At 37.8% G+C, this 24,256-nt stretch overlaps 1 protein-coding gene across 2 annotated transcripts in view; it reads left to right on the top strand.

The window, feature by feature from the left end:
* LHFPL3 (LHFPL tetraspan subfamily member 3) overlaps positions 1-24,256 on the top strand; it is a 556,240-nt gene that overhangs the window by 236,730 nt on the left and 295,254 nt on the right. The window lies entirely within an intron of this gene.

A 24,256-nucleotide genomic window follows, 5' to 3' on the forward strand; every position in this document is an offset into this window, starting at 1 on the left:
ACACTCTCATTCCTTCTGAATAGTATTCACTATATTTACCACCCTGATCATTCTTTGGATATTCTCTATTTTGGTTAAAAAAAAATCTTTTAAAAATTGTATTTTTTCTTTTCTTTTAAAAACAATCTAACAATATGCAATATGTAAGGTAGAATATAAAAACCTTCTAAAATCTTGAACATAACCACCCACCCCCCCAACTCAGGGATAACCACTCTGAGCCATTTGGTGGATTGGCGGGTATTTGGGCTATCAGTCTGACTTTACAGATTTTAACTGTCATTCTGTTCCTTTCAGGAGATATACCACTTAAGTTTTGAAAAAAAAAAATCTTTCAGATGAAAAAATATGGTGGTATTTTCAAGTATTTTCCTCACGGTTTAAATTTATATCTTGTTATTTTAAAAGCTTTAAAAATAACATACAATTATAATTTTAGGCTCATTGATGGTTTGCCTGTTAGAGATGGGGCTTTGGAAGCAAGAGAGACATGGGTTCGATTTAGCAAATGATCAAGTTTGTTTTTGTTCAAAAGAATATCTACTTGACAATTTTATAGCTTCATGGGTTCAGTTGGGGTGCTAAAATCAAGCCTTTTAGGGAGATTTCCTTTTCTTTAAACACTGGGAATATTCATAATAACATTGTTCAGCCCTTTTTATATAAACCACAGTCACAAGTACCTTTTCCCTCTCTTTGAAAAATACAATCTACCATATTGTATGTCTGCTTGATAACTTTTCAAAAGAGCAAAAAAAAAATAGTCTATTAATTAGTTACCTCATAATAGCACATATTTCCTAATAGTGCTCTATTTCTAAGAGTTAATCTTATAGAGAGATTAAAGGAGATCAATGTTTTCCTAAATCTGGAATTTTACAACTGTTATTACAGCAGGTGATGTTAGAAATTTTGGGGACTGCCTTGAATACGTTGAATCACAAGTAAGAAAGGCATTTCTTTAATTATCTTTCAATTCTTTTAATTAATAGAACAAAGTATCATGTTGGCCTCTAACATTAGCCAGTTTTCTTTTAAATAGAAAGAGAAAGTATAGTTTTTGGCCAACCACAAGATTTAGCTGGAATTAAAGGGAAGTGTTTTATTTTCATTGTATTTATATTAACAATTATTAATTTATGTTAATAATAAATAATTATATATATGGCAATTGATAATTCATTTTCCATTAAAGTTAGCATAGGAAGATTCCTTTAAATCAGTTCACTTAGTCAAGAAAAATGAATTGATTTTAAAGAAAAACGCTCAGTAAGTAATGCACAGGTGGTATTTGGCTATTGAATGGTATTGGTAGTTACCGTCACGGCATGGCATGGCAGAAATGAATCCGACTAGGAACCATGAGGTTGTGGGTTCAATCCTTGGTCTCACTCAGTGGGTTAAGGATCTGGTGTTGCCAGTGAGCTGTGGTGTAGGTTGCAGATGCAGCTCGGATCTGATGTTGCTGTGGCTGTGGTATAGGCCGGCAGCTGTACCTCCAGCTCAACCCTTAGCCTGGGAACCTCCATTGGCCCGAAAAAGAAAAAAAAAAATTAAATGGTATATAGATGAATTTAGAAAACTGAGATTTAAATGAGAAATACTTTTTGAGACCAACTTGTATGAGACCATTTTCCCATTGAGGTGTTTTCTCCATTTGGATTTTTTTTTGGCTCTTCTGTTCTCAGCTACAGACATACTTTCATCTGAATTGCCCTTTCTTCCTAGCAGCAAGGTTTCTGGGTATAGGCTGGGAGAAGGCTGTTACTGTTTTTGGTCTTCTTTCAATACACTTATCTTAGTGGCCCTTCCTGATAAAAAGGAGATTAGTGGGTGAATTTCCTTTCTCTCTCAATACCATCATTTATCCTGGCCATAGTGCTTTGCGTTGCACAACTGATGGCTGCATGTTCCTTTTCTTTTCAAAGGTTCCCTGTCTAAGCTTTCTCCTTTGTCTTTGTTAAAAAGGAATCATATCCTACTTTCATGTTGGTGTCAGTGAGTATGATATCCATCCACAAAAGAACGTGAACTGAAAGAAGCAGAGAATGGAATGATCACCATTGGGCATAAAAGATGACTGTGCCACAGTTTTAAAATATTTGCTGCTGGAGTTCCTGCTATGGTGTAACAGGATCAACAGTGTCTTGGGAACACTGGGACACAGGTTTGATACCTAGCCTGGCACAGTGGGCTAAGGATCCGGTATTGCCACAGCTGTGACTTAAATCTCCTCCCTGGCCCAGGAACTCCATATGCCATGGGACAGACCAAAAAGAAAAGTATTTACTGCTAATTCAGTTCTCTTGTGTCCAAAGCATAAAAGTGGACTTGAAACTAAGCAACTACGAAAAACCCCAACAAAATTAAGAAATTTTAGAAATTCCCAGTAATCTAAGTATCATATGAAGTGAAATTTCCAATTATTTTCCCCACCCATGATTGTCACTCAAAGAAAGTCCAACTAAGAGAGGGTTTAATTATCTACTCAGAACACCCTTGCTTCAGCTGATAAGAAACATGTTGCTTAAGTCCATCAGCATGCATGCTATGTTCTAAGTTCCATTAAGGGGCAGGTACAAGGACAGATACAAGCTCTGCTGGAGCATAAAAGTCCTACAGTATCATTGATGGATTACTATTTTTTAGAGAATTAGAATAGAGTGAAATAAACAACATAAAATTGTGCTGAAAATATAACTATCATCTTTTTATGCAGAAAATCTTTTAAAGAACTTTACATTTTTAATGTAAGAGTTTTAGCAGATGCTGAATCTATGCAAGATTGCTCAAGCAAATATAAGCTTTCAGAGTTTCCAATTCTATTGGAGTGTTTTTCTTTCTTTCTTTCTTTCTTTTTCTTTCTTTCTTTCTTTTTTTTTTTTTTTTTGAAGGGGAGAGGGAAAGGAATTAGCAAGGTACCCTCTAGAAATTAAAATTTAAAAAGTGCTGTAAGAATTTGAGGGTGGAAAGCATAGGTATTACCAAAAATCCATTTATATTATGTTTCCTTGACAAATAGAAACCCAACTACTTCTTCTGAAGTGATATATGATAAGGGATCTTTTTACACTACTTGTAAAGCTTACTTTATTTAATAATTTATTTGTTTGTTTAGGATTTTTTTTCCCCAGTCTTGCATACTCTTTGGGTTTTGCTGCTGGTAATATTTTATAAGTACTGCTGTGCTAGAGAAAGAGAAGAGAATATTTGAGTTAAAGAGTAGCAGTCAAATGCCAGAGTTAAAATGTGACACTAAGCATAGAGATCCTGAGAAAAGGATGAGAAGAGAAGAGGCGCCCTGTACGTTTTAATGACAGTGTAATCTATGAGTGTTTCACTAGAAAATGATCTCTGCTTTTGATGAATAAATATTAACTCTTTAATCATTAGTAAAATCTAATGAAAGTAATGAATTACACATTCATACTTTTTTTTTTCAGAGAGAACAGAAACTCTCCTTTTCACTTTTGGCCGCCCCACAGGATGTGGAACTCCTGGGCCAGGGATCAAATCAGAGCTGCAGTCGCCCCCTAAGCCACAGCTTTGGTAGTGTCGGATCCCTAACCCACTGTGCTGCACCAGAGATCAAACCTAGTCCCAGTGCTCCCGAGACAGTGCCAATCCCATTGCACCTCAGTGGGAGCTCCAACAAAACTTCCTTTAAAGGAGGCTAAGAACGTTTTGCATATTACTAATTCTTTAAACTTGAAAGTTGGAAGTGAAACCTCACAGCTCAGATGGGATTCAAATCCAGCCAAAACTCAGATTGGGACTTGAACCCACAGGCTGGGACTCAAACCCCACTGTCTTTTAATTAAAACCACTCATCTGGTGTTAGGATTTAATGAAACAGGGTCTTTATGTCTCAGCACAGAAGGAATTCAGCAAGAGGCAAAATGACAGGCAAGAAATAGATTTATTAATATAGGATGCTTGTAAGGGATACAAGGGGGCTCTCCCCTGGGTACTAAGTGGGAAAATACATTTATTTAGGGAGATACACACTCCATAGACAGAATGTGGTCTGTCTGAAAAGGCTTGAGAGCAGCCCTGGGGTGTAGGGGTAGTTGGTTTTTATGGGCTGGGTAATTTCATAGGTTAACAAATGGAAGGATTACTCCAAGTATTTTGGAGAAGGTGTGGAGTTTTCCAGAAATTGGACCACCGCCCACTTTTTGACATTTTATGATGGGCCTGGGAACTGTCATGGTGCCTGTGGGTGTGTCATTTTAACTGCTGACATATTATAATGAGTGTATAATGAGATTCAAGATCTAGTGGAAGTCACATCTTTCGACATCTTGGGCCTAATCAGTTCTAACTAGTTTATGTCGTATCTTCAATAGGTATGTCATTCTTTTCATGACTGTACCCTGCTCACTTCCCTCCTGTCTTAGAATCAGCCTTTGAGGGGATCCACTTTCCCTTGCTTGGCAAATCAGAAAACTGAAGCCCAGAGAAATTGCGCCTAACTCAATTAATCACTGAGCCAGAATAAATAAAGATCAAGACCTCTGCCTCTCAAACTATTCCCCTTTCCACTGCACCATTATCTTCACCTTTGGGCTAAAGAATTCTTCTTAAGGGTTTGCATGCAGTCTGTGATTATGCCCCTAATACCTTTGAAAAATTAATCTTGAAAAGGCATTTGGGGATTAGTTTATTTAAAGAATATAATAATAGAAATTCAGTATGACTGACTGTACAGTCAGCTACATGACTGACTGTAAAACTCACCGAAAGTGCTATCTGCATTTTTAATATATAATTGACAAACAAGCCTATTTTTAACATGTAGGAAGTAAATGATTAAATAGAAAACAGCACCCCCAAGAATTTTAAAAAACAGATGCAAGCAAGCTACCTAGGTCCCCATGGTAGGCTTCTTCATTTTACCTTTAAAATAGGAAGAGGGAAACTACTCCCCACACCCCCAACTGTTCTTAATGTGTTGTTTTTGAAAGCATTGTCTCCAGAACTTCCAAATAGAATGGCTTAAGGGAGGCCATGTTTTGGGAATGGATGGTTAAGAAATTTCTTTAATAGTCAAGATTGCAAACACACGTTCATATTTAGACTGTATGTTTATTTTGAGTAGTGTGAGGAAGAGAACCAATGGAGATTATAGATAGGCTCAAGTACCACCAATATACTTCCAATGCTAGACATTGCTATTAATCCTTAACCTTCCAGACTGCTTTCTATCTGTCTAGTCCATCCTGTCTAAACGAAGGATAGATTTCCTTACTTTGGTACTGTGGTGAACATAGGTCTTCCTCCCAGGGCAAACATACTGATCTTCTGTCCTGTTGGAGAAAGTTTCTGTCCTTTCTGACAAGAATTATACTGTTCATTCATTCCCCTGTGCCCTTTAGTCAACAATCTCATGCCTTGACCTCCAGCTTCCTTGAGAAACAAACAAGTTATGGCTACATCCACATCATCACTAAGGCTGAAACAGGAGAATGATTAGTGCCAAATTTCCAAAAGCCATCAGTCTCACCTGCCATCACTTCCTAAGGGTCTTTATGTATGTATTCATCTCTAGTGACAGTCTCCCACTGGGCTCTTGTGTACAATGAATCTGTCCCCAAAGATTCTCTGCTGGCATTCCTTAGGACCCAGGCTTTAGCTCAATTCTCTGTTTAATTGGTTACCTTCTGATGACTCTTATTTATGAAGCACTTCAAAATCAGTTGAAATCAAATAGCCTCAGCTTTCCTGTATTCCCTGAAAAGGACCCCATGGTTCATTGATTTATTCATTCAATATGCATTTATTGAACATTAAACATGAATCAGGAACTGTGGCTCTAAGAATATAAACATTCAGTTCTTGCCCTAGGACAGGGGTGTATTTTATGAGTTGGATAGCTAGATGTATTAAGTAGATAATAAAAGACCATGTGCTCTAAGAGAGGCTAAGGGAATGTGTAGAGAAACAGGTGGGAGCCTGGGGATGCCAGGGAGAGCTTCCTGGAAGAAGTCACTCCTAATCTGAACCTCACATGATCAGTAGGCATGAAATAATAATTAGCCGGAGAAAGGTAACTTGGCAGAAAGAATAGCATAAGCAAAGGCCTGGATGTCAGATTCAGCACAGAGAATATGGGGAATTTAAACTAGTTCAACATTTGGGAGCATAAAGTATTAAGAGGGAGTGAGTGGCTAGGTACTTGCTAGAGAGTTTTAAGCATGGGAGTAGTCTAGGAATTGGCGCCGCAGCCAAGGCCTACGCCACAGCCATGACAGCACCAGATCTGAGCCACATCTGTGAACTAGGCCACAGCTTGAGGCCAGGGATCAAACCCGCATCCTCATGGGCACCATGTGGGGTCCCTAAGCCACTGAGCGGCAATGAGAACTCTGTCACTGGAGAACTTTAAGCATGGGGGTAGTCTAGAAAGATCTCTCTCACCAAAAAGGGAGAGTTAGTTGAGATGTATAAAGCTTGAAGTAGATAAGTGAGGAAAGCTGTGGCTGTAATCTAAAGAAAAAGTTGCAAGAACTTGAACTAGACCAGTAAGATTCAAAATAAGCAAGACTTTGTGATTAATTGGCCTTGGGATGTATGAGAAAGAAATGGTTATGAAATAGGACTCCACTTCTAGCATATGGATTGGGTGAATGGTGACACCCTCAACTGGAGGAAACAGAAAAGGAGGAAAGATAAGTTAAAGGAGGAATGAATTGGGGCAAGGAAAACATAATCACCAGTTTGAGGTTCAATAGGGAGGTTCAGGTACCACCAATATACCTCCAATGCCAGACATTGCTATTAATCCTTAACCTTCCAGACTGCTTTCTATCTGTCTAATCCATCCTGTCTAAACGAAAGATAGATTTCCTTACTTCGGTACCGTGGTGAAGGACTGAAAAGTGCTCATTAGGTTTTGCAAGCCAATGGAAGGGAAGGCGGAGTGATGACAGCCAGATTGCAATGGTGGTGTCTATGAATGGGTGGAAAGAAGAAAAAATGTGTTTGAGAGTTTAGATGAAAGGGAAGAGAAAGGTCAATCTTAGAACTAGAGAGAGACAACCAATGGAAGGAAAAGAAGAATGGTCATAATTGAAGATATGGGCAAGGGATAGGGAATGGCAGGTAAAAAATAGTTCTAGAGTTTACCGAGAAGTTATGGTCAAGGGCACAGATAGAGTATTGGACGTCACCCATGTCACCCTCTGAAACTTGAGTCTGCATATGAAGATTAGTTGGGTGTAAGTAAATTGGAGGAAATTAAGGAGAACCTCAACCAAGAAGTTCTCAATCATGCCCACTGGCCCTTTGAGAGGTAAGTCTGAGATTCCAACTGAGGGGAAAAGAGAAGGAGCTGAGCAAAGACAAGTACAAAGATTGTTGGGAGATACTTCTGGGCATTTCTGGGCACTTGGGAGGCAGGGGAATTGATGCTGGGCCCAATTAGCAAATAAAGGACCAGAGTAGTTGTCCTAGTTTCAAAGTCACCCCAGTAGGTTGTGGTAGCAGAGAAGCTCTGCTGGGGTGTTGAGGGGAATGGGGAAGCTGGGATGAAGAAAGAAAGAGAATCCTTCTCTCTTGTTTCTAAAAGTGTTGATGCTCCAAGAGAGGTGATATAGTTGAAACTGGCAGTAGGCAAATTAGACCTCTTTCTATAGTGATTTTTCAGAGACCTGCTCTCAGTGTGTGTGAGTGTGTGTGTGTGTGTGTGTGTGTGTGTGAATTAATGAAGAGCCCCCATTGAATTTAATGTTGTAGGCTTCTTGTTCTCTCTTTATTCTCTTTCTTCCCCCAGCTGCTCCTGAGTTCCCATCTCCTGGATCTAAATTTCTTCTGCGATTCTTAATTCCCAGCAATGTGAAAATAAGAGCTGAAACCATTTTTGTGCTAGTGCCAGCTGTATTTCAGCTGATGCCAAAGAAAAGTGTTTGATGTCAAAGAAAGTGCAACAATGCTAACACTTAAAATTCAGACATCAGTCCTCAAATGGCTGCTGACCTGGAGCAGCTGCACAGGGTTTCCACCTCATCGGTGAACTGGCCTGTCCTTCACTGTAGAATAGCTAGTATGTCAGAGACACCTTTAACTTAAGGAATCAGATTCCATCACAGAAGGAACAAGTGTGATGGGCTTGAGCAGTTCTCCCTTCTGAGAATACTTGAAAAATCCAGAATCACTGGTCCTGTTAATTTCGTAGTTTGTGTATCAGGCAGAATCAAGGATAAACATTGTAGTAGAGAAGGCTTCTTTAAGTCAGAATTTAAATGTTTTATAAGCCATCTTGCCTCATATTAAAAACCTCTGGAAATAAGAGAAAAGAATGGGAGTTCCACCAAAGTCTTTGGGTGAGTTTCACCTTTGGAACTCATGGTCTGGAAACTTTCCACACGGTTAGACTGTACATTCTTTGGTTAATTAGCTCAACTCCTCCTTGAAACATCCTCTTTGAAAATATCTATAAGTTCTATTATTCAACAAACATTTATGAACACTTGGCATATGCCACCCTGTGTGCTAGGTGCAAGGGAAATGAAGGCGAGTAAGATAGGAATGTGGCTTCAAGGAGAGAGCTGTGGCCTCATCATTGTCATTGTACGATGACAGCTGTGACAGCAGGATGTTTTGGGAAGGAGATGATAGTGCCACCATGAGATATCTGTTAGAAAACTCATTCTTGCCTGGGGATTTGAATGGTCCACAGTCAAGAGAGATAAGCCCTTGGCTGATATTATATAGGAACAGTTACTGTGGTCACTGGTCCAGAAACAGAGCAGTGAGGAAAAATTCAGGATTCCAAGATCCCCTTAAGTTTGGTGAGAAAATTTCTTACTGGATTTTTTCTATCTCACCTGTTGGGACACTTACAGAACTGAAGATTGGAGTTAAATCTTTATCATCATGTGAAGGATTAAAGAGCTCAGATCATCCCCCATGCCTCAGTTTCTCTATTGCACAAACGTCAAGTGGAAGTGGAACCACTACTTTCATGTCTTGGATAAAATTCTCTCCTTGCCTTTCTTTTCCGTGGCACTGGCTTACACAGGACCAGCTACACACAATAAATTTCCTTAATCTTGTCTCGTAATTCAATCACCTTGTGTTTTTAATCACTTGCTGCTGCTGTTCTTTGAATTTACACCATTTTTTTAAACCTCCTTTGACATTTAAAGTTCCATGTTCTACTTAGAGGTATTGTGACATATATGAGGAAAAATAATCACATCCTTCTACTTTAACTTTAACCTTTGTGTGTACAGAGTCTTAAACTTTTAGCCACTGCCTTTCATTTTAGAACCACATGTAATTTATCTTCTATCAATACTATCAACTATTTTACCCTTTTCTAAGGATTTTCTTTCTGTTCACTGTCTGCAAATTGAAGCATCTAATTCCTCCTGGTTTATAAGTTTGTACTTCCCAAGCATCATTTAGTTCCTTTGGATGGATAAACTATCAGAAATTTAAATTAAAGGATTTGATGCTTTTTGGCTGTGTCAGAGAAATTTATTTGTTCATTCCTAAACTATTGTTTTATGAATGAAAATCTGCTCTTGACCCTTAATAGATTGTGACTAGTAATAGGCAATCATGGTATTTTCAGAAGAATCAGATCAAGGTGGAGGAGTACGAGAACATGAGGCTCACCTCTCCCCACAAACACATCAAAAGTACATCTACATGGAGTTCCTGTTGTGGCTCTGCAGAAACAAACCCAACTAGCATCCAGGAGGAGGCAGCTTCAATCTATGGCCTCTCTTAGTGGGTTAAGGATCTGGCATTGCCCTGAGGTATGGTGTAGGTTGCCCTGAGGATTGGATCCCACATTGCTGTGGCTGTGGTATAGGCTGGCATCTGTAGCTCTGATTTGACCTCTAGCTTGGGAACTTCCATATACCACAGCTGCAACCATAAAAAGAAAAAGAAAACAAGACACACAAACAAACAAACAAAAAAAAAACCGGTGCATCTACATGTGGAACAACTCTCACTGGAAACTGACAGGAGGACTCCTGCACAACCAAGACTGTAAGAAAGATCCACACGTAATGGGGTAGGAAGGGAAGAAAAACGATCAGATCATGACCTGTGCCCCTTGCAGGAGACTCAGAGGAGAGGGGAGAGTATAATACAAGTGGACACTTGCCCTGCAGAGCAAGCAGTTGAAGCTACAAGTTGGTGCCCCAGGCCTGGGGGGTGGAGGAAGGTAGGGGAGACAAGACCTTTGGTCAGGTTGGAGGACCACCGAGAAGGGCTATGAGAAGCATGGAATCCACTCTTAGCGTGGGCTTGCTGACTTGCCCCTGGGGCAGTGCAGAAGGAGGTGTGATCTAGAAGCTGCTGGGTTTTACGTGACCACTTTACTGCACACCCCAGCCTGAGCTCAATGAGCACCCTAGCCCTCCTCGTTCCACAGCACAGCACTGGTTTGGGGGTACCCACAACTAGGTAAAAGACTCAACTATGGGATGTAGAGGCAGTCGGCCCCAGGGAGGAGCCAGGTGGGGTGGCAGTGGCCATTGTTGGAGTTCACTCAAACAGAGCCCCAGAAGCAGCCCAGATCTCTGACAGCAGCTACTCCATCAAAGTTCACCCCCAATACACGTTGGGAGGCCTCTTGGGCCCCATCTGCCCTGCAAAGTGATTCCATAGCAAGGCAGGGGTGGCAGAGGCTGGGGACAGTGATTGGCTTGTGAGAGATAAAGGGAACCTTCACCCAAGGCTATATCTGAGCAGAGCCATAGGCACCTGCATAGGCAGAGCATCAGACCTCTGTCTGTGGCTGTTATAAGCCAAGATCCTACAGAGGCCCCACTTTCTTCAGCACTTCCCCACTCTGAGGCAAGATGCCTGGTTTGGAGAGAGGGGAAAACATGCCGTAAAAGGGAATACAGCCTGCTTAGGTCGACCTTCAGGGCTTCTGATCTAGCAACTTGGGGTCAGGTCCCTCTCTCAATAAGGGGGTGCCACTGGGCAAAGAGGCAGTCTTGCTCCATAACCAGCTCCAGCTCTAGCCCTTTCATCTTTAGCACCAATCCCTACCAAGATAATAGCTACCAGCACACACTGGGGAAAGATGTGTTTTATGTTCATATCAAATCCAACCTTCCCACAAAAGGCATTGGGAACATACAGTCTGTACAGGAATGCTTCCATATAAGATTATTCTTCAAAATTGCTGTAGGCAGTCTTCACCTGAATTTATAGAGGCAGAGAGAGTCAGACAAAATGAAAAGGCAGAGGAACTACTCTCAAGTGAAAGAGCAAGAGAAAGGCTGAAAAAAATAATGAAATGGAAACGATTTATCAGATAAATTTGGCAAATTTATCTGGTAAAATAAATTTAAAATAAGTTTGAATTCACAAAGCATTGGTAATAAAAATGTTAACTGAGTTCAGGAAAAGAGTTTATGTCCACGGGGAAGACTTTAACAAGGAACTGGAAAATATAAAAAAAACCTAATCAGCAATGAAGACATCATAGCTAAAATAAAACACACTATGAGAAAAGAATAGCAGACTAAGAGACACAAGAGAACAAATAAGTGATATAGAAGATAAAATAGTGAAAATCACCTAATCAGAATAGCAAAAAGAATCATGACTTTAAACAAAGGAAATAGGAGTTCCCATTGTAGCTCAGCAGGTTAAGAAACCAACATAGTTGGCTCTGTCTACTAAGGCAAATGAATTAAAAACAAAAATAAACCATAGAATTATATGTTTGACCTAATTGAGGTATTTTTTTCTATTTCAACTATATCACTTGACATTTCAAATTTCTATTCCATGATAACTTTAGAAAGAACTAGTTCATTTTGTTTAGTTATTCAGCAAATGTTCACCAAAGACCTACTCTGTGTCACGTGTTGTGTTCCTTACCTTATTTACTCTCATTAAGTGATGGCAAAGCATACCTTAAATTTAACTGATGATTTAACTTGGCGTCTTATAAAAGAAGCAGGCAATAACAGTTTGCACAAAGCCTTTCTTCTATAAATTTATGATTTATTTGGAGATTAATTTCACAGCTCTTTATTGCATGGGTATCCTTTGCAAGGTCCTTAATTGCTGTGGGATTTGAAGTCAGAGAAGAAAGTTTTTTTACTACATACATCTCAGAATCACCAGACTGTGAGAATGTCCCTGTATGACCAGGACGCCAACACGTGTCGGAGGTGTAGTCAGCCTGCCATTTTTGTCAGTAACTCACCCCACCGAAGTGGGAAACTCAGCACATATGGAGAGTCATGTCACTCATTTATTGTGAACCTTCCACCTGTCTCCAAGCAGGATTTGAGGAGCAAACCATACAAGACAGAGACCACATTTTATTGACACTAAGAATTCATTTTTTCTCACTTTTCTCTCTCTGAAATTAATGTGAGTTTTAGTATCAACAGATCTTAGCATTGTTTCTTAGGTTAATTGGCAGTGATTTTTTTTCTATCTTAATGGTTCATAGAATAGTATTGTTTTATGGTCTTAGATAGGATGAAATAAAGTACATTAGGATAATTATAATAAGGATTTTTTAAAAAATAAATGCAGAATAATTAGGAGTGAAGAAACCTAGGTGAGGCTAGCTGCTGCAATGGAACCGCAAAGTTGACTCTAGATTTACTAAAGACGTAGATAGGATACCAGTTAACCACGGCAGCCTCCCAGAAACTCCCAGTGCAGGAGTAAAATAGTATAACTATTAAAATAGTATAACCTACCCACTCTGTGCAAAAATATAGAAAGACTACTTTAATAGATAAGAGATTCGAACGTATTTTCACAGGCTAGGAAGCTGAGCAGATACAGGAGCAGAAAATTCAGATGGTAGAGTCAAGGTAGTAGGAATCTAAATGCCTAGAGAAGGGATGCTGGTGGTCATGATATTAAACTGTAGTTTTGTCAGAGTACTTCTAGGGGCAGCTAAAATTAGATAGCCAGGGTAGATGGGATTTTCATAAGGACTTAGAGGGTCTTTCTAACCATCCCCTGGAAAGAATTATCCAGGCTAGGGGTGGAGGACTTAGTGGAAGTAGGATGTAGGCAAAATAGCTTCATAGCTTCTCTTGGGTCCACCACACTTAAATAGGTTTCAATCCAGTGTAAATCTAATATGTACTATCTTGCCTTTAATAGAGCTTGTAAAACTTGTTCAAGATTATATTTAATTTGAAAGAGTTTTAAAAATCTAGTCAATTATACTTTCCGTTTTAAAATACATGATGTTTTACATTTGGGAGGACTGGCTAAGTGATTTAAATTCCAGCAGTATGTAATTTGTAGATTTATAAGTGTATATATGAAACATGGGTACATGTATGTAGATATGTGTGTGTGTGTGAATGGATATGTGTATTCATTTTGCAAAATGAATTCTTATTTCACACACAGGTCCTTAAAACTTCACACGGTTTTTCCCCTATTGTCCCTTTGATATTCACTGTTTTGCTAGAAGTTCTCAGATTTCATAAACTATGCCTTCTATAAATGCTAATGGCTGAGTGAGAGACGAAGTTTATTCTCCATAATGTGAGGCATATTGAGCTGTGGTTTCTGCGAGTGGTCAACTCTCCATATCACCTTGTATTTTCTAGAAAGCCATCACTGTTCCCATTCTGTCCCAAGGCCCCTAATGCATTCTGATATATATTTTAGGGCTGCACCTCACAGCACACGGAAGTTCCTAGGCTAGGGGTCAAATCAGAGCTGTAGCCTCTGGCGTATGCCACAGCCATTGCAAGGCCAGATCTGAGCCGTGTCTGCAACCTACACCACAGCTCATGGCAACGACAGATCCTTAACACACTGAGCGAGCCCAGGGATCGAACCGGCATCCTCATGGATACCAGTCAGACTTTTTTCTGCTGAGCCATGATGGGAATTCCCTATTCTGATATTTTAAATAAATACATAAAGCTTTTCCACAGTAATATAGACTCCCTTTTCCCCCTCAACCATGAGGAACTGATAAAAAAAATACGTTTGGGGGCGTTCCCATCATGGTGCAGCAGAAATGAATCCAACTAGGAACCATGAGATAGTGGGTTTGATCCCTGGCCTCACTCAGTGGGTTAAGGATCCAGTGTTGCCGTGAGCTGTGGTGTAGGTCACAGACACAGCTCGGAGCTGGTGTTGCTGTGGCTGTGGCGTAGGTCAGGGGCTACAGCTCCGATTAGACCCCTGGCCTGGGAACCTCCATATGCCGCAGGTGTGGCCCTAGAAAAGACCAAAAAACAAACAAAAAAATACGTTTGGGTCTATTTCTCTATGAAAGAACAAAGAGAAATTCTTGAAGGAAATTCTGTTAATCATCTTATATTGTGGCAAATATAGAATGTTAGGAAGAATGGTACCTGGGATAAAGAAATGCAACAAAGGACAATTATTCAAGGCATTTTTCTAAGTCACTTAATTTTTACTGTTTGTGTCTCAAGTGTCAAGAAAAAGTTATAGGCAGTTAGCTTTCCCAGGAAAAAAGATTTCAGAAAGAATCACTGTGATTTATGTTTGAAGACTCACAGTATTATAGACTTGTTCTAAAAAGGCTTCCTCTAGACACGGATAACTCCTAGTGAGCCCCCCTCCTGAGAGGCCTCCGTGGAGCTGCCTTGTGATGAGGCTGCTTCAGTTATAATCCTTGTCTCTTTCCATCCCACTTCATGAGACATTTGAACACGGGGGTTTCCCATCTTTCTACAGAGAGATTCTGCCTTTGGCTGCTATATCCACATCCCCCCTCTCCAGCTAGGGTTACCCCTGTCTTTACCTGTGGGATCCAGGCCTCAAGGAAGCCAGGCAAAAATGTTCTGAGGATCAAAGAAAGCATCTAAAAATACTTTAAAACCATAAAAGATTTGATATTATATTTTATTATATCATATAAAATGTATTATATTTTAGTCTCCTGTTTTGCATTACTGACCTTGCTTCAGCTTTCCTGGTGTCTAATCCTTAGCATATAGTACTGGACCCTGCCCATCAGTACCCCCACCTTAAGCATGATGGATGCTACTTGACGGTACTACTAGTAGGGACCACTCTGTGCCCTATCCTTCACACTCTACATTTAGGTATGTCCCCAAAAAGAGTTAGAACTGATACATGGGCAGATCAGCAGATAAAGTCAAGGACAAACTGAGATACAACTAAAAGTGGTCAAAGATCACACTTGGCTACTCCTGAGCTCGAAGTAGCATTATATATTAAGTCTCCTAATTTGAATTTAGAGCCCTGCCACCAGTTTCCTGAAGCATCTTCATTATTTGGCCAGCTATTTGAGGATGTAATAATACATTTTAGAAGTATTTGAGAGGTCTTCTGGGCTGAACTACATTACTTGATCTTAGCTTATGCTCGTCTTTTCCCCGTATTTTAAAGGGTCAAGTAAATCAGCCAGTTAATCAACTTTAGTTCTTGTTATTGTCATTATTATTGTTCACTTATTTTTTTATTTTATAAATATCTAAATTGCTCCATTCAATAATTAGCACTGAATTAAGCTTGATTAGAGTTCTAGAAAAAGCTGAGCCCAACCCATAGTATTATCTACCCATTCAATACAATAAATATTTACTGAACATCTGCTACGTGCAGGTAGCTCTGCTCGCACTGGGGATCCAGTAATGAAGTTAAAACAGAGTTTCCATCCTCTTGAAGCTAGGTAATTGACCTAGAGCTTCAGCTTGCTTGCAGGGCATGTTGCAGCTCTTGAGGGTTGAGAGTTAAGTCTCTTTACCTGTTAATTTCATGATTAACAATTCAAAACTCAGCTTTTTATAATGAGGTAGTTGCTGAAATTATTGATGTTGAATGATGTGCTATAAATATAAGACCTTTCAATGTTCAGTCATCAATGGAAAGGTGAAATACCCAGTGATGTGCTGGCAAAGATTCCCAGGAGATCTATAGAAACTGAAACACTCATCTTTGGTCAAAATAAATTCTAAGAATGTTTTCAGGCTTAATAAACTCCTTTCAGCTGACCTGTCAAGTTCCCTCTAAAGTGTTGATGTATGTAAATTATCGATGACTGTTTGTAAGGACCAAGGAGTACAGTCTTTCACAAGTGACAACCACAATGTATGTTATTTTTTCTTTTTTCCCAAACATTTTACTATGAAAGTTTACAAACGTAAGAAAAGTTGGAAGAATTGTACAGTAATCACCCATGGACTTGCCATCTAGATTCTAGAATTAACGTTTGTTTTTTAGCACATATCTTTCTAACTACCCATCCATCGATGTGTCTTACTTTTTAGATATTTCAAGGGCAATTGCAAGTATCACGGACCTTAACAGCTATGCACTTCAGCATTCATATCATCAACTAGAGTTTGATATTTTATTATAAATTGGAAATTCTAAGCTTACCATTCAGTAGATTTTGGCAAATGCATAGCCCCTGTAACTTGAAACTTATAAAGATATAGAACATTCCTGTTACCCCAGAAAATTCACCCATACTCTCCCCAGTCAATCCTGTCTCCTAACAGCAGAGGCATCCACCGTTCAGATTTTTTTCCATAAGAATTTAGTTTTGCCTGTTCTAAAACTTCATATAAATTAAATGAACTCTTTTGTGTAAGACTTCTTTCACTCATCATGTTTTTGAGATCCATTCATGTTGTTGCTTGTATCCAAGTTCTTTTTATATTGAGTAGTATTCCTATGTATGAGTGTTTGATTACCACTCTCCTACTGATGGACATTTAGGTTATTTCCAATTAATGAATATTACAAATAAAGCTGTGCTGAACATTCCTATGCAAGTCTTTTTATGGATATGTTTCATTTCCTTTGTGTTAGGAGCTAATAATGGAATTGCTGGGTCATAGGGTAAGTGTATGTTAAGTTGTATAAGCAACTGCCAGAAAGTTTTCCAAAGTGGTTAGACTATTGCACACTCCCATCAGCAAAGTATGAGAGCTCCACATCTTTCTTTATCAACATTTGAAGTCATTATTCTCTTTAGTGTTAGCCATTCTGACACGTGTGTAGTGATATCATACTGTAGTTTAGTTTGTAGATCCCCAAAGCCCAGTGGGGTTGACCACTTTTTTATGAGTTTAATGGCCATTCATATATCTTACTTTGTGAAGTTTTTGTTCAAATATTTTCCTATTTTTATTGATTTGTTTGCCATTTATGTTTGAGTGGAAGTTAAAAAGACTTAGATGTAGGTTCTTTGTCTTATATATATTTTGCAAATATTTTCTCCCATCGTGTGCCTGGCCTCTTCGTTTTCTTGGCAGCGTCTTTTGATGAACAGAAGTTTTTAATTTTGATGAACATGAATTTATCAGTTTTTAACTTTATGCATATTTCTTGTCTAAGAAACCTTTCCTACCCAGTTTGGAAAGCTATTCTCCTGTGTTTTCTTCTAAAAATCTTTATATTTTTCACGTTTACATTTGAAGTCACAGTTTTCACTTTTACATTTGCGTCTGTGACCTATCTCAGGTTGATTTTTGTATGTGATGAAGTTTTCCTTTTCCATATAAATATCTACTTGATCCAGCTGCATTTGTTGAAAAGACTTTCTTTTCCCTGCTGAATTATCTTGGTATGTTTATCAAAAAAGCAAATGACCATGTAAGTGTCGGTCTGTATCTGGGGTCTCTATTCTTTTTCATTGAACTATTTGTCTATTTTGATGACAAATGCTACACTGTCTTGATTAATGTGGCTTGATAGTAGGTTTTAAAGTAAGATATTAAAGCCCTTTAATTCTGATCCTCTTTTTCAGATTGCTTTAGATGTTCTAGATATTTTTTATGTCCTTGGAAAATTTTTAATTAGCTTATTTTTTACCAAAGAAAGCCTTCATGGGATTATTATCAGAATTGTGTTAAATCTATGACCATTTCAGGAAAACTGCTATCTTAAATACACTGAGTCTTCCAATCCAAACACACAGTATGTCTCCCCATTTATTTAGTCTTATTTTCTTTCAACAGCACCTTGTAGTTTTCTGTGGAGAGGCTTGTATATCTTTTAAAATGTTATTCCTCTTTTTCAGATACCTTTTTAAAATGTATTTTGTGTTTTTTAACACCATTATTAATAGAAATGTTAACTTCACTTTTCATTTTTTTTTTTACCTCTTAATCCCCTTCCCCTATTTTGCCCTCTCTGCCCACTGGTAACGACTACCACTGGTAGTTTGTTCTCTTTAGTTGTGAGTCAGTTTGTTTCTTGTTATATTAATTAGTGTTACTCCTTATATTTCATGTATATTGATATCATATGGTATTTGTCTTTTTCTGTCTGACCTATTTCACTTAGCATAATGCCCTCCAACTCCATCCATGTTGTTACAAATGTCAAGATTTCATTCTTTTTTATGGATGAGTGGTATATATGTACCATATCTTCATTCATTTGCTGATGAACACTTAGGTTGCTTCCATATCTTGACAGTTGTAAATAATGCTGCCATGAAAATTGGGGTGCATGTATCTTTTCAAATTAGAGTTTTTGTTTTTATTTTCAGATATATATGCAGTAGTGGAATTGCGGGGTCATACAGTAGTCTTATTTTTTGTGTTTTGAGAAACCTCCACACTTTTCCATAGTGGCTGCGTCAATTTACATTCCCACCAACAGTGTAGGAGTGTTCCCTTTCCTCCACATCTTCACTGACATTTGTTATTTGTGTTCTTTTTGATGATAGACATTCTGACATGTGTGAGGTGAGATCTCGTGGTTTTAATTTGCATTTCTCTGATGGTTAGTGATATCGAGCATCTTTTCATGTGCCTGATGGCTATCTGTATGTCTTCTTGGTAACATGTCTGTTCAGATCTTCTGCCCATTATTTAATCAGGTTGTTTGACTTTATTGATGTGGCATTGTACACTTTTTTGATGTAAAGCTATTTATATATTTTTGATATTTACCTTTTGTTGATCATATCATTTGCAAATATTTTCTTCCATTCAGTAGGTTCTTTTTGCATTTGTAGATGATTTGCTTTGCTGTGCAAAATCTTTTAAGTATAATTAAGTCTCATCTGTTTAATTTTGCTTTTGTTTCCTTTGCTTTAGGAGACAGATCCAAAAAAAGTATTAGGTAAAAGAGTGTTCCATCTGTGTTTTCTTCTAGGAGCTTTATGGTTTCTGGTTTTACATTTAGGTCTTTAATTCATTTTGAGATTATTTTTATATATGGTGTTAGAGAATATTCTAATTTCATTATTTTTCATGTAGCTGTCCAGTGTTCCCAGCACCACTTGTTGAAGAGGCTTTTTTCCATTGTATATTCTTGCCTCTTTTTTATTATGAATTAATTGATCATAAGCATGCGGGTTTATTTCTGGGCTCTGTATTCTGTTCCTATGATCTATGTGTCTGTTTTTGTGCCAGTACTTTACTGTTTTGATGACTATAATTGTGTAGTATAACCTAAAGTCCAGGAGCATGATTTCCCTAGTTCTGTTCTTTCTCAAGATTGTTTTTGCTGTTCAGAGCCCTTTGGGTCTCCATGCAAATTTTAAAGTTGCTTGTTCCAGTCTTGTGAAAAATTTTCTTGGTATTTTGATAGGGATTGCTTTGAATCTGTAGACTGCCTGGGTAGTATGGTCATTTTAACAATATTAAGCCTTCCAATCCATGAACACAGTATATCTTTCCTCTGTTTATGTCATCTTTATTTTTTTTTAATCAGCATCTTATAGTTTGCTGAGTACAGATCTTTACCTCCTTAGGTAGATTTATTCCTAGGTATTTTATTCTTTTTAATGCAATTATAAATAGGATTGTTTCCTAAATTTCTCTTATAGTTCATTGTTAGTATATAGAAATGCAACAAAAATTATATTAATTTTATATCTTGCAACTTTACCCAACTCATTGATGAGCTTTTTGGTGGGATCTTTAGGATTTTCTGTGTATAGTATCATATCATCTGCAAACAATTTAGTGTTACTTCTTTCCTCTTTGGATTAAATTTATATCTTTTTCTTGTCTGATTGCTATGGCTAGGACTTCCAATACTACCCTGAGTAAAAGCGGCAAGAGTGGGCGTCCTTGTCTTGTTCCTGATCTTAGGGGATATGCTTTCAGATTTTCACAACTAAGTACGAAAATACTCAAACATAGCCTTTATTATGTTGAGGTATACTCCCTCTGTGCCCACTTTCTGGAGAGTTTTTATCATAAACCAATGTTGAATTTTGTCAAAAGCTTTTTCTCTGTCTATTGAGATGATCATATTATTTTTATTCCTTAATGTTAATGCAGTGTATTATATTGATTGTTTTGTGGATAGTGAAAAATCCTTGCATATCTGGATAAAATATCATTTTATCAGGGTATTTGATCCTTTTGATGTATTATTGGATTTGGTTTGCTAATAGATTATCGAAAATTTTTGCATCTATGTTCATCAATGCTATCAGCCTATACTTTAATTTTTTTGTGATATCTTTGTCTGGTTATGGTAACAGGGTGATGCCTGCCTCTTAGATTGAATTTGAAAGCATTTCTTCTTCAGCAATATTTTGGAATAGTTTGAGAAGGATGGTTATTAACTCCTCTAAATGTTAGGTAGAATTCACCTGTAAAGCCATATGGTCTTAGGGTTTCATTTTTTGGAAGTTTTTTAATTATTGATTCATTTTCATTACTGGCCATTTGATTTGTTCATGTTTTCTATTTCTTCCTGGTTCAATCTTGGGAGAGTGTACATTTATATGGACTTGTCCATTTTTTCTAGATTGTCCATTTTGTTGCCAATATAGTTGTTCCTAGAAGTCTCTTATGATCCTTTGTATTTCTTTGGTGTTGGTCATAACTTCTCCTTTTTCATTTCTGATTTTATTGATTTGGGACCTCTCTCTTTTTAGCTGATAAATCTGGCTAAATGTTTATCAATTTTGTTTATTTTTCAAGAAGCCAGCTCTTAGTTTCATTGATCTTTTCTATTTTTAAAAAATATTTATTTCTGCTCGGTATTTATGATTTCTTCCACTAACTTTGAATTTTGTTCTTTTTTTTCTAGCTTCTTTAGGAGTAAAGTTACGTAGTTTATTTGGGATTTTACTTGTTTCCTAAAGTAAGCATGTATCACTATAAACTTCCCACTTAGATCTGCTTTTGCTGCATACTATAGATTTTTGTTGTTTTCATATTCATTTATCTCCAGGTATTTTATAATTTCCTCTTTGATTTCTTCAGTGATACATAGGTTATTTAATAATTATTTTAAAATTAGTAATATATTCTACTTAAATAATTATGCCATTTGTAAATAGAAGCAGTTTTTATCTTTCTTTTCAATCTATAAGCCTTTTATTTATTTTTCTTGCCTTATTGCACTTACTAGTCTCCAGAAAAATTTAAGTGGTAAGAACGGATATCTTTGCTTTATTCCCAATCATAGGGAAATTATTCCACATTTCTCCACTGAGTAAGATGTTAGCTGTATGGTTTTCATAAATACTCTTTGTGGATTAAAGAAATTCTCTTCTATTCTTATTTAGCTAGTATTTTGTATGAATGGGTGTTGAATTTTGTCAAATGCCTTTTTGTATCTATTGAGATTATCAGGTATATCATTTTTAGTCTATAATGTGGTGAATTACTTTGATTATTTTTCTAAGAATTTTTTCATTTATTGTATATTATTTTTAATAAAAGCAGATAAAAACTTAAAATAAATGAATAGCTGGTCTGGCATTTCTGGAGCCTTTTCAGGGAGTATCTGGATAGGTGATGTTTTGAAGTACCACCCAAAATAGGCTTGTCCAAACCAAAACATTACAAACATTCATTTCCCTCCCCAATCAAGCAGCTAAATAGAAAATAGAGACCATTTACTAAGTCTTTTGATATGATTTCATTTTGTTTCCTAGATATTAACTAAAATATCATCTAAATGTAAACAAACTGCTAAGTCATTATACAGTCATAGAGTTTGGTTGTTATTTATCAAATTAGAAGACTAACCAAGGTAAGAAAGTCTCGCTGAGTTCCTAGTATGGACTCTTGAATATTTTCCTTAAGGAAGCTTGCTTATATTATCATTTCAAAGACATAGTAAAACTCATACATCATCAAAATAAGAAAGAATCACTAGATAGTAGTCCTTAAGAGAAAAAACCTCACTGGTCATAGTGGTCCACAGAATAAATAGAAGTTAGCACAGTAGATCAGTGAACTCAGCTAACCTAAATCAACTAAGAAATGTTGAGTAGTTTACCAACGTAGGAGGCATCTATTGGATTTTACTTTGGTTGTATGTTTTATGTTTAAACCAAAGCCCTTCATATATGTGAAGGGCAGCCATTCCATCATGCTGTGGTCCCTCAGTGGCTCCTGAGCCTCATCGGTATCTGTCCTGCTTGGCACTTTTTCCTCCCTCGTGACCTCTCTCCTTCTCTCTGCTCCCAACACTCTTATGTAGTCTTCTACCTGTCCTCCTCTTCCTCCTTTTACTATCTTCCCTCTGTCTCCCCTGTGCCACAGGCCTGTCACACATCCTTGAGGCACCTCGTGACTTACTTCCACAGGGGCTCCTTTGTCTGGGGGGGATGCCTAAGACTAAAGGGATTCTACCCAAGAAAACATTTTAACCAACTCTTGCTTTCTCTAAAGAAAAATGTTGACTTAACATGAACAGGCCTTATTTTTGTCAAGATCTGCACAGGGCTCTTGAGCATTCTTCAACATCTTCCTCATGATTTTAATCCACAGCCACCTTATCTGAATACGATGCAGCTAATGCTGGAAGTGGAAGAAACCACAGAGAAAAAACAGCACGCACACACACCCACCCACACACACACACATAAACCTGGTTTTGTCCCTGGTAAGTGTTGAAGGGAGCAGAAGCCTTGGCACAACGAGGATTTTGGCAGGCTACGTTCGTTGTTCTACAATTTATCAGTCGATAACTTTTGCTCCCTCCAAGTCATTGTATTTTCCCAAGTGGAGAACCTTTGACTGAGCCTTGGAAATATACACGCTCCACAGAGATGAAAAGTTATTAAACCAAGCCTGCAGGGGAATGCAGAGGAATGTTCTGTTTGTAATTTGGGGGGAAACAATTTAGAATGTACTTTTTAAAGCTTAACAAAATTACTTCAAATCTTGCAGGGAAATAACCAGCCTTTTAAAAATCTGGTCCCCTAGGATTTCATTTATCTTTCAGATCTAGTTGCTGCAAAATACTGCTAATGCACAAATTCTGCAAGGTATTGAATCTGCATCTACCTACCAGTGGCTTGCTGAATTAATTAAATTACCTTAAAGTTAATGCAACCAGTGAGAAGAGTTTAATGATATTCAAAACCTTCCTGGTAATAATTACAGATGAAGAGGGTCAGTCTGTTGAGAATTAATGTGAAAAGTGAATAGAACGAAAATCTGAATTAGGATATCAGAACGTGCATATATTGTGGGGAAGGTGAACTATGAAAATAAAATTCAGGAGTTCCCATTGTGGCTCAGCAGTAATGAACCCAACTAGTATCCATAAGGACTCAGATTCAATCCCCGGCCTTGCTCAGGGTTAAGGATCCATTGTTATCGTGCTCTGTGGTGTAGGTCAAAGATGCAGCTTGGATCTGGCGTTTGCTTTGGCTGTGGCATAGGCTGTCAGCTGCAGCTCCAATTCGACCTCTAGCCTGGGAACTTCCATATACTGTGGGTGTGGCCATAAAAAGACAAAAGAAGAGAAGAGCAGAGAAGAAAAGAGAAAAAATTCATTTATGTTCATTTGGAAGGAGGGAATAAAAGAAGGTGTTTTCTAATTTGAACCTAGGGAAACTTTAAGAATTGGACAGTTCTAATGAGTAAAGACAAAGGGGAGTTAAGGATAGTTAGGAAAACAAGTTATAGGAGATCAAACATTATTTCTTCTTATACTTGCTTCTTTCATCTGCTAGAGTACTGAAAACATCTTTTGTAATTCACTTACCACTTCCACCCACCAGTTCTCCTCTCTGGTACCATCTGTACACACATCTTTTCTTTCTCTTCCATATTTTTTAAGAGAAAACACATATAATATAAATTATCTTTTCTGCTCAAAAAAAGAATTGATTGTACAAAGTATTACAAAGTAGAAAGTTGAGATGCCTTAAGGTAAATTACCTTTTCTTCTAATTCATCTCTACCTTCCCAGATTCCTTCTCTTAAAGGCTGGGAAGGTAATTTTTTAAGGGAACTTAGTTTAAGTATTCTTATTAGGAGTTCCCATGGTGGCTCAGTGGGAACGTATCTGACGAGCATCCATGAGGACTCAAGTTCATTCCCTGGCCATGCTCAGTGGATTAAGG

The sequence above is a fragment of the Phacochoerus africanus genome, chromosome 11 (assembly GCF_016906955.1).
Source record: "Phacochoerus africanus isolate WHEZ1 chromosome 11, ROS_Pafr_v1, whole genome shotgun sequence".
Classification (NCBI taxonomy): domain Eukaryota; kingdom Metazoa; phylum Chordata; class Mammalia; order Artiodactyla; family Suidae; genus Phacochoerus; species Phacochoerus africanus.